Below are 14,776 nucleotides of genomic sequence, written 5' to 3' on the forward strand. Positions count from 1 at the left end.
ACTGCTAATGAAACGTAAAAGCTAAATTGTTAAAATGTCTGCTATGGAACCATTTACAATATTTTTCAGATTAAAAGGAGCTATTTGATTACATTATTCAATGGAATAAGTAATATGTTATGACCAAGAAGAACTGCATTTGACCATCTTCTTCATTAGCAAAATACAATGTGTCAAGGCAAATAAGTCTGTTTGATATACTGAGATACAATTGGTGTAGTGCTTTATATTATAATAACTCAAGTTCTGTTGATTAGCATTTAAGGATATTAGCCTTCATGCAAAAATATAAAGCTGCTTTTTTTTTTTTCCCCCGGGGTAATGATAAGGAAGAAACAAGGTGAGTCCAGTGAATTATGAGAACGGTTGATGAAAAGGCATATAGAAAATACTCATGTTTGGTAAATAGCAGGAATCAAGAAGGATGAATCCAAACTTCAGTAATGACTTTCAATATTTCTTGGCTAGCAATATTACCTGTATCATTCTTAATTTGGTTTTGAAATGGGTGATATTATGGAAACATATTTGCCCACTGATAGATATTTTTTAGTCTAACTGCAAGGTCAATGCAAGTATTTCATGGGTATCCAGGAGTTTTCAGATTCTTGGATTCAGGTACAATACGAAAAAGTAATATATTTCCTTTTCAGATTTTAGCATTTCATCTTCCCATTCTCATCAAAATCAGATAGAATAAAAAAGTTATAGGGTAGAAAACGTGAACATGTAAAATTTTGTAAAACGGATTCAAAAACCATGGGTAGAAATTAGAGCCAACTCCAACTTCCTGTTACGTAATTAATCTGTCTTCAGAGTAATTTTTTTGAGACAAAACACTTTTTTTCCTTCCTTACTTCAGCACCTTAAAATGTATCATGATCTGTCACTGTCTTGGCTCTCACAATATTAACTAGAGTGTCCAACTATTAACTAGTGGGCAAACTGTCAAATACTTAGTAAAAAAGTCGTAATGTATAAGAATTTATTGGGTTGATTATATGCAAATTTCACTCTAGTGTCATAGAAAACCATTTATGTATTTGCTAAAGTCCTGTTTTTAAATGATTAAAAAAACCCTGAGTACCATGTAAGACTTGATTATAATTTCAATCTGATTCCTTGGGCCATGCACCTTTAGGATAATCAGAAGTATCTGGAATAGTCCCAGGCCTCCAAAAGCAGCAACTCTTCAGAAGAAACGGTCTATTCTAGATTCACCACGGTTAAAATATTTAGCTAAATTGCTGACAATTTCTTTAGCAAAGGTCAGCATAATAAAAGCATGGTTGAAAATTACCATATAAGAGGAATGAAAGCATTTCCAACAACAAGCCCAAATAACTTTCCTTTGTCAACTTCTCAGAGTGATTTATTTGAAGAGCAAAGTCAGGAAAGCCTTTGGTTTGCTTGAAGACAGTGAAAGGTTAAGCTCAAAGAAGAAATGGTTAAATTAGACAAGCTCCCTTATCACAGGAAGATTAAGAGAGTAATTTGTGTTTGTCTGGAAGCAAGTGATTTGCAACAGTGAAATTTCTGGTATGAGAATGGAAGAAGTGTCAAATGAGATAGAAGTTAAAGAAATAGCCATGGGGTCTTTAAGCCTCATTGCTTTATTAGTGGTACCATACTTGTTACAAAGTTCTGTGAACTGCTAAAATCTGGCTTGGGATTTGGAGTCATGTGCAGCAATACACATGAGTACAGAAAATGTTCCCAAATACACGCGGGCTTCTGATCAGGAGAAACCAAGGCTGCTCACTAGACACAATTATTGCTTTCCAGTCTTGCTTCCATATTAGTCCCTTGTTAGTTGCTGTTGGCTTTAACCCCCAAATCCGCCTGCATATTTCATTTATCCCACTTTTGTCCTTTTTGGAACAGGCATTTCCTGTTTTGTTGTCCTGTCTAAATCCATAATTCTGCTTTTGTCATAGGAATTAAGTTTTGGATTCCCGTCTGCAGTCTCTTAGCACCCTAACCCTTAGCCACCCAGTTTTTACCTTTGTCTTCCTTTTCCCATTTCCATCCTTATTTTTCCATGTAAGGCTTTTCTCACTAGGTAGGTGAGGATAAGCATGAAGGAGGTTCCTTTAATGCCATACAATGCAACCTTAAATTAAAGAGATTGACTGATGAGAAAAGCTTTATGGAACTGGCTCTCATTACCTAATAGAATTGTTCTAGTCCTCTCTTCTCAACTTGTTAACATGACTGCAGCTTTGTATAGAAATAAAAATGAGATGTTGGGGAGACAAATGGCTTTAAGTGTTCTATTAGTCTCTGAATTGACAGTGTTTCTGGTGGGGACAGGGTCACTCTTCCTAAGACAAGTCTTGTGACAAGACAGTTCTCCTAATGTACTGAACTAGAAATAAATATATATGATTTTTTTTGGAACCCATATCTAAAGGAAACATTTTATCTTCTCTAAAACACAAATCAGGTACACTGTAAAATTATTCTGAATGATAATTATATGTTTTCAAGGTATTGGGGTCTGTAAATACTGATTTTCAACAATAATTACTTCAAATTCCTGCTATTTTGTTTAATTGTTTTATTCTCTTTGAATCTATCACATTAAATGATTGGGCCTAATAATACAATGAGATAATTCACAGGCAAAATTAAAGGGGCAGAAAATGTCAATGGAAATAATGCTATCCATTATATATGGAAATGCATGGAGTGGGAGCACTGACTATAGCTCTAGTTTCCTCTTTACATCACTTCTCAATACAAGCATCAAGAGGGAAACTCTTCCATATAATTTAAGGAAAACAGCCCAGGATATTTACAACCACAAAATCAATAAATTCCTCAGTAATTCCTATGAGTGTGTGTTTGCTAAGAAAGAGAAATCAACATCACGTGTGATTTGAGAATGGCTGGCAATCAATAAGTCTCAGCCCGAAAGGAGAAAAACCAATAAATAGAGCAACAGAAAAAGACAAGATCATCTCTAATGCCATGTACATCCTAGAAGAAAGACACTTTTATCTTGAGGAGTAAAAGGGTGAGAGATTGTCTAATGCCATTCTCACACTGGCCATACTTTTCTCAAGACTCTAGATGCCTTACTAACCCTAACTTAGATGTAATTCGGCTTAGTTCAACACATACTAAAAAACAATTAATGCAGTAGGTGAGAGGTGAGATGCTAATTAAATAAATATAAAGAAGGTATAATTTTTACTCCACAGAAGTTTGCAATGGAAACATAGATACTTAATATCCATCAAATGCAGAGATCATCACAGATTTCACGGCGATATAGGAGCAAGGAAGGGGCACCCAACATGAAAGGTTATTCTAGGCAGCTTTAATTAATATATTGCCTATTGCAGTATTCAGGGTCCATTCAGACTTCCAAGAAGCCAGTGGCCAAAGGAAGCTGTTGTGCCTTTTGTCCAGCATCATGGTCCAAAAGCCATGAAATTCTCATCACTGTATGGGGTTAGAGGCCAATGCCCCAAAGCGAACATGCAATGTGCTCCAAAGGAAACAACCATCATCAACACAACTTCTTTCACTCTAGCAATCAATACCAGTGTAGTGGGTCAAACGGTGCCCTCCCCCAACAAAAATATATTTAAGTCTTAATCCTCAGAATATGCAACTATTACCTTATGGGGCAAAATAGTGAAAATTATCTTATATGTCAAAAGATGAGATGAAGTTAAGGATCTTGAGCTCCTTCTGGAATTTATCCTGAATTATCTGAGTGAGCCCTAAATGTAACCACATGTATCCTTCAAACAGAGAAGCAGATGGAATTTTGAGAGAGAAAAGGAGGAGGTAACATGAAGACAGGCAGAGATGGGAGTGGTGCAGCCAAGAGCCAAGCAACACCTGGTGCCACCTGCAGCTGGAAGAGGAAAGGAAGAGATTCATCTCTAGAGTCTTAGGAGGAAGCACAGCCCTGCTTTAATTTTGGACTTCTGGCTTCCACAATAAAAACAGAATAAATCGATGTTGCCTTAGTCCATCCAGTTTATGGTAATTTGTTACAGCACTCTAGGAAACTAATACACGAAACAAGGCCTGACTGAGCATTGCCAGAGGGGAAAGTTAGCAGAGAGGAAGGAGAGGTGAGACCCTTCTCTTGGTCGAGTGAGATCTGTTCCCTTATTTTAGAAGAAATGTGGGACTCTCTTTTTTTGTGACATATGACAAAGGTTTTGGCAGGTAGGGAGGAATAGAGGACTTTTCGACCTTTGGGTCTAGATTTCATCAGTGATTCCATGGCAAAGGCTAAAAGTGTTTGAGCACTATTTTAAAGTCTGCTGGTTTTACACATTCAAATTCTACCCTAACTCATATTTCCTGCCTGTTTCTATCTGTATTCTCCAGCCATAGCATCATCTCTCACATTCTGAAATAAAAGTGACTAATATAATTCATAGTGAGAATTTTTTTCTCTCTTACTAGAATTCTTATAAATTACATAGTATTTCTTTTCAAATCAAGTCTTAGACTGCAGTGTAGCAAAACTTTATAATTTCCATTAAAACTAGATCAATTCTACTATGAACTGTGCTATGTGAATATCATATATTAATTATCTCTGAATTTAATTAATGCTAATAGATGATTTTATAAAACAGCTTTCAATTTAAGAAAAAGACTCCCTGATTCCATTAAAAGAGTAAAAAAAATCTTTTCTCCATGCTTCATAAACCAAGTTTAATCTGTAGCAATGGAATCTCATTTTCAATCATACTCAGGTAGGGGATTTTATTTATTACTCATTTGTACATAAGAAGGGCTTTTACTAAAACTCTCAAAAGAATATTATGATACAACCACCAAAATGCATTAACGGCTTTGTGACAGATCGTATCCTTCTTCTCTAGAGGTCAGAGTTCTATGCATATATTGTATTCTGATCAAATTTTCTTTCAACCTTTCATTCAGGCATCCATATTTATTAAGCATCTGCTTAAATACTAAAATTGTATTCACGGTGCTTAGAGAGCTCATAGTTTTAAAGTGAGATAAAGTTGTAAATGATTTCAATACTTGATGAAAATGGCTACAATGTAGAAACACGCTCAGCAAACCTGAATATATGAAAAAAGGAGTTCCTCGGTTTGATTAAGGAGATGTTTTAGGGACTAGAAGAGGTGGTTATAGTTTGTTACGAAGATGAATGAAGAATAAGAGATTAATAGTTTGACAAGTGAGATTGACCAATTTAGGTGGAAGGAATAGAATGTCCAAAACATAGTCGTAGAAGAAAAAATGACTTACTTGCCAGAAATCCAGTAGGGCTAAAATACAACGTAGGAGACACAGTGATGGGAAGTGATCTAACCTTATAGGCAATGGAGGAGGCAGAAGAAAATGAAAATTGTGGTAATTTGTTACAACAATTTAGGAAACTAATATACTAAGCAAAGGCTGACTGAGTAAGAAGTTTCAGGCAAAGAGTTTCTATGATCATATTTGATTTTTAAATGATTGTTCTTTAAAGTATTGATAAATATTAGTGTAATCATATAATTTTTTAATCCCTAGAATCTAGTATAGTGTCTGGCATGTGGCAGAGAAACATGCATTTGTTGACTTAATAAAAATAAAGGGGAAGAGCCCGGAGGTAGTAAGAAAAAGAAGACAAAAGAAGGAATTGATTAGAATGTAGTTTATGAGGATGAATGAAAAGGATGACATTGACGTGGAAGAATAAAGACAGTGTGATTCTCCAGATTGTTGGCATTTAAAACTAAAAGCATTCATAGATGACTAACTGTAAGAGTAATATTACCCTTGAATTTTTAATGTACTTCATGTTTATGGCTTATCTCATCTTCTGGCAAGATTGTAAGCTCTTCAAAGGCAGTGGTCATGTGTTGTATTACTCTGAAGCTCTAATGTAGCAAACACAACACAAACACACACAGTCCATTTTACTTTCACAAATGAATGAGTCAGTGAATAAATTGACTCTAGGCATAGAGATACGATTGACTATAGAGGGACAGGCACCTAGGCTGAATTTGAATATTTCAGCATCTCTAAATTTAAATGATAACACAAGATCTTGAATAATAAAAGGAATGGTAATTTACATTGTCTTTTTAAAGGATTAATATGGGTACATAGTAGGTGTACACATTTATGAGGCACATGAGATATTTTGATACAACCATACAATGTGTAATAATCCCATCAAGATAAATGAATATCTGTCACCTTAGGCATTTATAATTTCTTTGTGTTACAAATATTCCAATTATACTCTTTTAACTTTTTTTTTTTTTTTTTGAGACAGAGTCTTGCTCTGTTGCCCAGACTGGAGTACAGTAGTGCAGTCTCTACTCACTGCAACCTCTGCCTCCCAGGATCAAACGATTCTCATGCCTCAGCCTCCATAGTAACTGGCGCTACAAGTACACACCATCATGCTTGGCTAATTTTTTTTATTTTTGGTAGAAACGGGGTTTCACTACCTTGGCCAGGCTGGTCTCGAACTCCTGACCTCAAGTGATATACCTGACTCAGCTTACCAAAGTCTTTTAGCTATTTTTAAATGTACAGTAAATTATTGTTGACTGCAATCACCCAGTTGTGCTATCAAATACTATATCTTATTCATTCTACATAACTATATTTTTATACCTATTAACCATTCCCATTCCCCCCTCTCCACCACGACCTTTCTCAGCTTCTGATAACCATCATTCTACTCTCCATCTCCAAGAGTTCAATTGTTTTAATTTTTAGCTCCCACAAATGAGTGAGAACATGAGAACAACTTTGTCTTTTTGTGCCTGGCTTATTTCAGTTAACAGAATGTCCTCCAGTTCTATTCATGTTGTTCCAAATTATAGGATCCTATTCTTTTTATGGCTGAATAGTACTCTATTGTGTATATGTACCATATTTTCTTTATCCATTTATTTGCCAATGAACACTTAGGTTGCCTCCATATCCTGGCTATTGTGAATAGTGTTGCAATAAACATGGAAGTGCAGCTATCTCTTTGACATACCGAGTTCCTTTCTTTTGGGTGTATACCTAGCAGTGAGATTACTGGATCATATTAGAGTTCTATTTTTAGTTTTTCAGGGTGCCTCTGTACTGTTGTTCTTCATGGTGGCTGTACTCATTTACATTTTCACCAATAGTCTGTGAGGGTTCCCTTTTCTTCATTGTCAGCATTTATGATTGCCTGTCTTTCGGATAAAGGCATTTTAACTGGGGTGAGATATCTCCTTGCAGTTCTGATTTGCATTTCTCTGTTGATCAGTGATGTTGATCACCTTTTCATATACCTGTTTGCCGCTTGTATATCTTCTTTTGAGAAATGTCTATTCACATCTTTTGCCTATTTTTTAAATGAGATTATTAGAGTTTTTCCTGTTGAGGTGTTTGAGCCCTTTACATATTCTGGTTATTCGATCCTTGTCACATGAATAGATTGCAAATTTTTTCTGCCATTCTGTGGGAATTCTCTCTACATTGTTGCATTTTTCCTTTGCTGTTCAGAAGCTTTGAAACTTGACGTGATCCCATTTGTCCATTTTTCCTTTGGTTGCCTGTGCTAGTGGGATATTACTCGAGAAATTGTTGCTCAGACCAATGTCCTGGAGAGTTTTCACAATGTTTTCTTGTAGTAGTTTCATAGTTCGAAGTCTTACATTTAAATCTCTAATCCATTTTGATTTGGGTTTTGTACATGGAGAGAGAGAGGGCTCTAGTTTTTCCTTCCGCATTTGGGTATTTGGTATTTCCAGCACCATTTATTGAAGAGACTGTCCTTTCTTGCAGTTGAATATCTATATATTTTTCTAGGTTTGTGAATTTTTTTGTTTGTTTGTTTTTGAGATGGAGTCTCACTCTGTCACCCAGGCTGGAGTGCAGTGGTGCCATCTTGGCTCACTGCAACCTTCGCCACCTGGGTTCAAGCAATTTTCCTGCCTCAGCCTCCTGAGTAGCTGGGATTACAGACGCCCGCCACCACACCTGGCCAAATTTTGTATTTTCAGTAGAGACGGGGTTTCATCATCTTGGCCAGGCTGATCTTGAACTGCTGACCTCATGATCCACCTGCCTCGGTCTCCCAAAGTGCTGGGATTACAGGCGTGAGCCACCATGCCCGGCCAGTGAAGTATTTTGTTATTATCCCTTTGAATAACTTTCTACCTCACCTATCTCCACCTTCTCTTTAAAACCAATAACTCTTAGATTTGTCCTTTTGAGGCTATTTTCTAGATCTTGTAAACATGTTTCATTTTTTTTTTCTATTGTCTTCTCTGACTTTTTGTTTTCAAATAACCTGTCTTCAAGCTCACAAATTCTTTCTTCTGTCTCATCAATTCTGCTGTTGACTCAGATGCATTCTTCAATACATCAATTGAATTTTTCTGTTGCACAATTTCTGCTTGATTTAAAAAATATTTCAATCTCTTTGTTAACTTTATCGGATAGGATTCTGAATTTTTTGTGTGTTATCTTGAATTTCATGAGCTTCCTCAAAACAGCTATTGTGAATTCTCTGTCTAAAAGGTGGAATATCTCTATCACTCTGGGATTGGTCACTAGTGCCTTATTTAGTTCATTTCCTGAAGTCATGCTTTTCCTGAATGATCTTGATGCCTTCTGAAAGTCTGTCCATGTCTGGGCATTGAAGTGTAGGTATTTATTGCAGTCTTCGCAGTCTAGGCTTGTTTGTACCTGTCCTTGTTGAGAAGGCTTTCCGAGTGTTCACAGGGAATTGAATGTTGTGATCTAAGTTTTTGTTCACTGAAGACATATCTGCATGAGGGTCCCCCCAAGCCTAGTAATGCTGTAACTCTTGCAGACTCATAGAGGTACCTCCTTAGTGGTCTTGGGTAAGATCCAGAAGAATTCCCTGAACTACCAGGCGGAGTCTCTTGTTCTCTTCCCTTACTTTCCCCTAAACAATTGAGCAGCCTGGAGCTAGGGGAGGGGTAACGTAAACCACTCTTTGACCATCACCAATGGGACTGTGCTGGGTCTTGCCCAAGGCCCGTGACAACTACCTTCTAGCTATTGCTGATATTCACTCAGTGCCCAGGTGCTCTTTAGTTAGCTGGTGGCGAATCTAGCCAGGCTTGCGTTTTTTTCTTCAGAGTGGTGAGCTCCCCTATGGCCCAGGGAAGGTCCTGAGATGTCTGGGAGCTAGGGGCTGGAGTCAGAAAACTTAGGAATCTACTAGGTGCTCTATTCTACTGCAGTTGAGCTGGCATCCAAGCTACAAGACAAACTCCTTTCTCCTTTCCATTCTTTCCTTTCCTTTCATCAAACAGAAGGAATCTCCCCCCATGACCACTACTACCCCTTGGCCCCAAGAAATACTGCCTGGCTACCACGATGCTCACTCAAGGTCCAAGGGCTCTTCAGTCAGCTTATGGTGAATGTTGCTAGCCCTAGGTCTTTCTCGTAAGGGCAGTGGGCATCCCTCTGGCCCAGGGTGGGTCCAGAAATGTGGTTCAAATGCCAAAGCCCGGAACTGGGAATCTCAGAAGCCTGCTTGGTGCTCTATCCTGCTATGGCCAAGCTGGTACTCAAGCTGCAAGACAAGTCTCCTTTACTTTTTTTTTTTTTTTTTTGAGACAGGCTTTGTTACTCAGGCTGGAGTGCAATAGTGTGATCTTGGCTCACTGCAACCTTCACCTCCCAGGTTCAAACAATTCTCTTGCCTCAGCCTCCTGAGTAGCTAGGATCACACACAGGTGTGTGCCACCACACCTCGCTAATTTTTGTATTTTTAAAAGAGACGAGAGGTTTTGTTATGTTGCCCAGACTGGTCTTGAACTCCTGACCTCAGGTGATCCACCCTCCTTGGCCTCCCAAAGTGCTGGGATTACAGGTGTGAGCCACTGGACCCAGCCTTCTTTATACTTCCCTCTTCTTTCCTTAAGCACAAGAAGTGTCTCAATGGCCACCACAGCAGATAATGTGCTGGGTCACACTTGTAGCCAGCACTGCACTGGGGCTCACCAAGGCCTATAGTGAGTACTGTCTGGCTGCTGTTGATGTTTACCCAAGGCTCAGAGGCTCTTGAGTCTGCAGGTGATGGATCCTGAAAGACCTTCAAGGCAGGATCTTTCTTTACCTTTAAGGCAGCAGGTTACCTTCTGGTCCAGTATGTGTCTAGAAATGTTGTCCGAGAGCTAAAGCCTGAAACTGGGGCCTGAGGACTGTGCCTGGTGCCCTATTCTACTATGGCCGAGCTGATATCCAAGTTGCAAGACAAAGTCTTCTTTCCTCTCCCCTCTCCTCTTCTCAAGCAGAAGGAAGGACTCTCTCCTAGCACTGTGAGCTGTGCTGTCTAAGATTAGGGGACCAGTGATGCAAGTATTCCCCTGGCTGCCCAGGCTGATCTCTTAATGTAATAGATTGCATGCACTCCAAGTCCACTGGCTCTGAGCCCAGCACAGCACAAGACTTGGCCAGCAATTGCAGTCCTCATAGCCTATATGGCCTTTCCAGTTTTTTTTAGGCCGCCTGAGTACTTTAACCTATGGAGGTGGGGCTAGCTGGAACTCAGGTCTGTCCACTGGGATGGATGATTGCCCTGTGGCTAGGGCTGGTCTAAATGCTCCCTCCTTGAGTGTCGCTGAATTTTCCCTTATGTTGCTTTCTGCTATGACAGGCAGTAATGAGCTGCAATGCAAAATCCCACAATCACTGTGCTCTCTCTCCTCTGAGCACACAGACTTTCTCTGCACCACAGGGCCACTGCCAGGGAGTCGGGAGGAGTGGCATCAGCAATTCAAGACTGTCTTTTCTACCCTCCTCAGTGCCTCTTTCCTTGCTGTTATGTTAAAACTAGGCACTGTGATGGCACAGCTGATTTTTGGTTCCTATGAAGGTGACGTCTTACATGGATAGTTGTTCACTTCATTGTTCCGGTAGAAGGGGCAATTACTGGAAGCTTCTATTAGGCCATCTTGCTCCACTTCCTTTTATTGCAATGAAGTCTTTCATTTTCCTTCTACTAAAGATGATTTTTTACCTTATTTATTTATTTATTTATTTATTTTGCTATCACATGCCCCATGTAAACGTGTTTGAGAACAGAAGGCAAAAGAGGATGCTTAGGAGTAGAAGACATATGGTGGATTTTCCAGCTTCACAGATTCCATTCTTTTACAGCCTAAAGTATGAGGCTTCCCCAAACTCAGTTTCTATTAACACAATGTAAGGAACAGATGTTTACCTAGAGTTAACCATATGGGCAAATGTGATTCATTTACACAAATCTACATTTTTTCCCATTCACAATAGGCATCTAAGACATGCCACTGAAGTTCCCACATGAAACTGCCTAATTCCAATGAAAATTTCAATGAATTCTCTCATTGAAAGAGTCCAAGGGCAGAGCTCCACTCTCCATGTTATTTAGGTGCACACATACAGAACTGGAAGGGAATTGCTAGAGATGGAAGTGCTATGTGGGACTTTATGTAGTTCCCGTTGCTAAGGCAACAACTTCTTTTGTTTCCTTTAAAAGCTACAGCTTTATTTGAAGCCAGGTTCTCAGGTACACTAGAAGCAGTTACAATATCAGAAAGGAATGAAAGCAGCAAGACTTTTAGGAAATATTTTTTTAAAAACCCACTATGATTTAAAGGGCATTTTCAATTTTTTTGATGTCTTCACTAAGAAATTTTAGATTTCTTTTCCCTTCAAATATATTTATGATAAAAAAGCTAGATTATTTTTTGCAAATATTTTACAGAAAACTTCTAAAAAAATCTTTATTATTTCCATTACTGAATAATCCTATCAATATATCATGACAATTTCAGGGAAGATTTTGAGCCTTTTCTGAAACTTTAAGGTATTGCCCACAGGTAAAAATGCAGAGTTTTAAGATTTAAGGGAAGATGAAACCCATAATGGCTGACTGCATATAAAATATAGAAAAATATATATGCAGAAATATTCTTTAGTCTAGACATCACCTAGTTAAAAAGTAGGCCGGGCACAGTGGCTCACGCCTGTAATCCCAGCACTTTGGGAGGCCAAGGCGGGCGGATCACGAGGTCAGGAGATGTAGACCATCCTGGCTAACAGGGTGAAACCCCATCTCTACTAAAAAATACACAAAATTAGCCGGGCATGGTGGCGGGCGCCTGTGGGAGGTTGAGGCAGAAGAATGGCATGAACCCGGGAGGCAGAGCTTGCAGTGAGCCGAGATAGCACCACTGCACTCCAGAACGACAGAGCAAGACTCTGTCTCTAAATAAATAAATAAATAAATATGAAAAAATAAAAAAATGGAATGCCACTTTGGACCAGGATTGCATAGGGATGAAGGAGAACTAAGTTCTAGTTGTACCTGTTAGTTTCTCCCTGTCAACCCCTGCCAGTGCAATTTAGTCTTTGTGAGGGTTGTTTTTCTTTTCTTAAAATGAGCTGACTGGGCGCGATGGCTCATGCCTGTAATCCCAGCACTTTAAGAGGTTGAGGTGGGCAGATCGCCTGAGCTCGGGAGTTCGAGACCAGCCTGGCCAGCATGGTGAAACCCAGTCTCTACTAAAAACACAAAAATTAGCCAGGTGTGGTGGTGCAGGTCTGTTATACCAGCTACTCGGGAAACTGAGGCAGGAGAATCACTTGAACCTGGGAGGTGGAGGTTACAGTGAGCCAAGATCCCACCATTGCACTCCAGCCTGGGCAACATAGTGAGACTCCATCTAAAAAAAAAAATGAGCTTGGACAAGGCCATGTTCTTTGGGCTATTAAGAGGTGTACACACACAAATGGTCAGTTATATTTGAGAAATGCCAACTACAATGTTATATAATGGTTATTACGATGTGCCAGATACCATATTTTTTTTCTCTATATTAACTCGTTTAAAGTATTCCAAGAATATTGTTTGAAATAGGCATTTTTTGGTCTTAGTTAAGCAAACAGATACAGAGAGGTTAAATAACTAACTTAAGCTCACGAAACTACTAAGAAGCAAAAGTGGGCTTTAAGCCCAACCAGTTTAGTTCTAGTGTCCATGATCTTTTGAACTATCATGCTATACTTTCTTTCAAAGTTAAATAGTTTTCATACTACAAGCTTTCTCGTTCCTTTGATATGTTGACTATTGTATAAATCTCTATAGGAGATGTATATTATGCAGAGTTTCACAAATGCATTAGCCACTGAATTTTTTTTTCAGAGTATGCCCGAGAACTATGGAATGAACTTTGAGAAATGTTGAGCATGACGGTCCATGTCTCTTGCATTTCTAACATAATGATCCTGAGGTCCTAAGCAGAGAATTTCATATCTTACAGTGCTCTAAAACAGCTATCTCTAATATTGGCATCTCATTAAAACATTTAAATAATACTAAATTAAGAATTTGCAATTTATGAATGACTTGTAGCTGTCTCACTCCCAAATTTATTAAATTTTTGTTTTCTAGAGTGTGTGCATGCTGTCTAGAACATTTTTGTGACTTTAAAATTTCCAAGTTAGTTTTGCTATGAATCAATAAAAATAAAGAATATCATTTTGTTGTTTCTAAAAAATTTTCTCTGTAGATAAACATAACTTTATTTATTTATTTATTTATTTATTTATTTATTTATTTATTTAGAGACAGGGTCTCTCTGTTACCTGTCACTCCACTGTCTGGAGTACAGTGGCATGATCTTGGCTCACTGTAGCCTCAACCTCCAAGGCTCAAACTATCCTCCCACCTCAACCTCCTGAGTAGCTAGGACCACAGGCACATGTTATCATGCCAGGCTAATGTTTGTATTTTTGGTAGAGATGAGGTTTTACCATGTTGCCTAGGCTGGTCTAGGCCTGGGTTCAAGCAACTCCTGGGTCCAAGCAAGCCCACTTTGGCCTCCCAAAGTGTTGGGGTTACAGGCATCAGCCACCGTGCATGGCTTAACTATATTTAGATTATCCATTCTTTCCTATTTATGACTGAATTGTTTACCAGCATTGTGCCAGGTGAGATGTGACCATTGTTAGCCTAAATCAAACTGATCTGAGAAGAATATATAGAATAATAAAGCTATTAAAATTTCCTTCTTAAAAAAAAATGCCCATAGTCTTGAGATGCTGTCCTTGATCTCCAACTTTGCATTTGGCCTTTTGCTATGAAAGACAACCTTTCTCCTAAAGGATAACTAGAATTTGTCAAATATTTTAATTTTTTAAATTTTATTTTGTTTTAGATTCAAGGAATATATGTGCAGATTTATTCACTAATGCTGAGGTTTGAGTTTCTATTGAACCCATCACCCATATAGTGAACGTAACACCTAGAGGTAGTTTTTCAACCTTGTTCCCCTCCCTTCTCTACCTCCCCTCTTTTGGAGTCCCCAGTGTCTATCATTGCCATCTTTATGTCCATGTGTATCTACTGTTTAACTCTCTTATAAGTGAGAACATGAGGTATTTGGTATTGTTTCTGGATTAATTCACTTAGGATAATGACCTCCAGCTGCATCCATGTTGCTGCAAAGGACATGATTTCATTCCTTCTTTATGGCTTCTTAATATTCCATGGTGTATATATGCTACATTTTCTTTATCCATTCCACTGTTGATGGACACATATAAACATGTGAGTGCGGGTATTATTCTGATATAATTTTTTTTTTATTTTTGCCAATTATTTCTTAAAAATTCAACAATAACAAGCATTACCTACCAGATATTTCTTGCTTGAGCACTGCTAGTCTCAGAATATAGGAAACAAGGGGAACGAGGCTTGAGTTAGGCAGACCAATTGAAAGGAAATTTCTATAAGTGCTAATAACAAATGCACAAGATCTGA

General features: G+C 38.4%; 1 long non-coding RNA gene across 1 annotated transcript in view; it reads left to right on the plus strand.

The window, feature by feature from the left end:
• The first annotated feature begins 20 nt into the window (after positions 1-20).
• The window catches only part of LOC110741612, a 71,111-nt gene continuing 56,355 nt past the window's right edge, over positions 21-14,776 (plus strand). Inside the window, exon 1 of the long non-coding RNA XR_002518093.2 lies at positions 21-4,002. This is a non-coding gene — a long non-coding RNA (uncharacterized LOC110741612). The remainder of the gene's footprint in view (positions 4,003-14,776) is intronic.

This window comes from Papio anubis, chromosome 17, assembly GCF_008728515.1.
Source record: "Papio anubis isolate 15944 chromosome 17, Panubis1.0, whole genome shotgun sequence".
Taxonomy (NCBI): domain Eukaryota; kingdom Metazoa; phylum Chordata; class Mammalia; order Primates; family Cercopithecidae; genus Papio; species Papio anubis.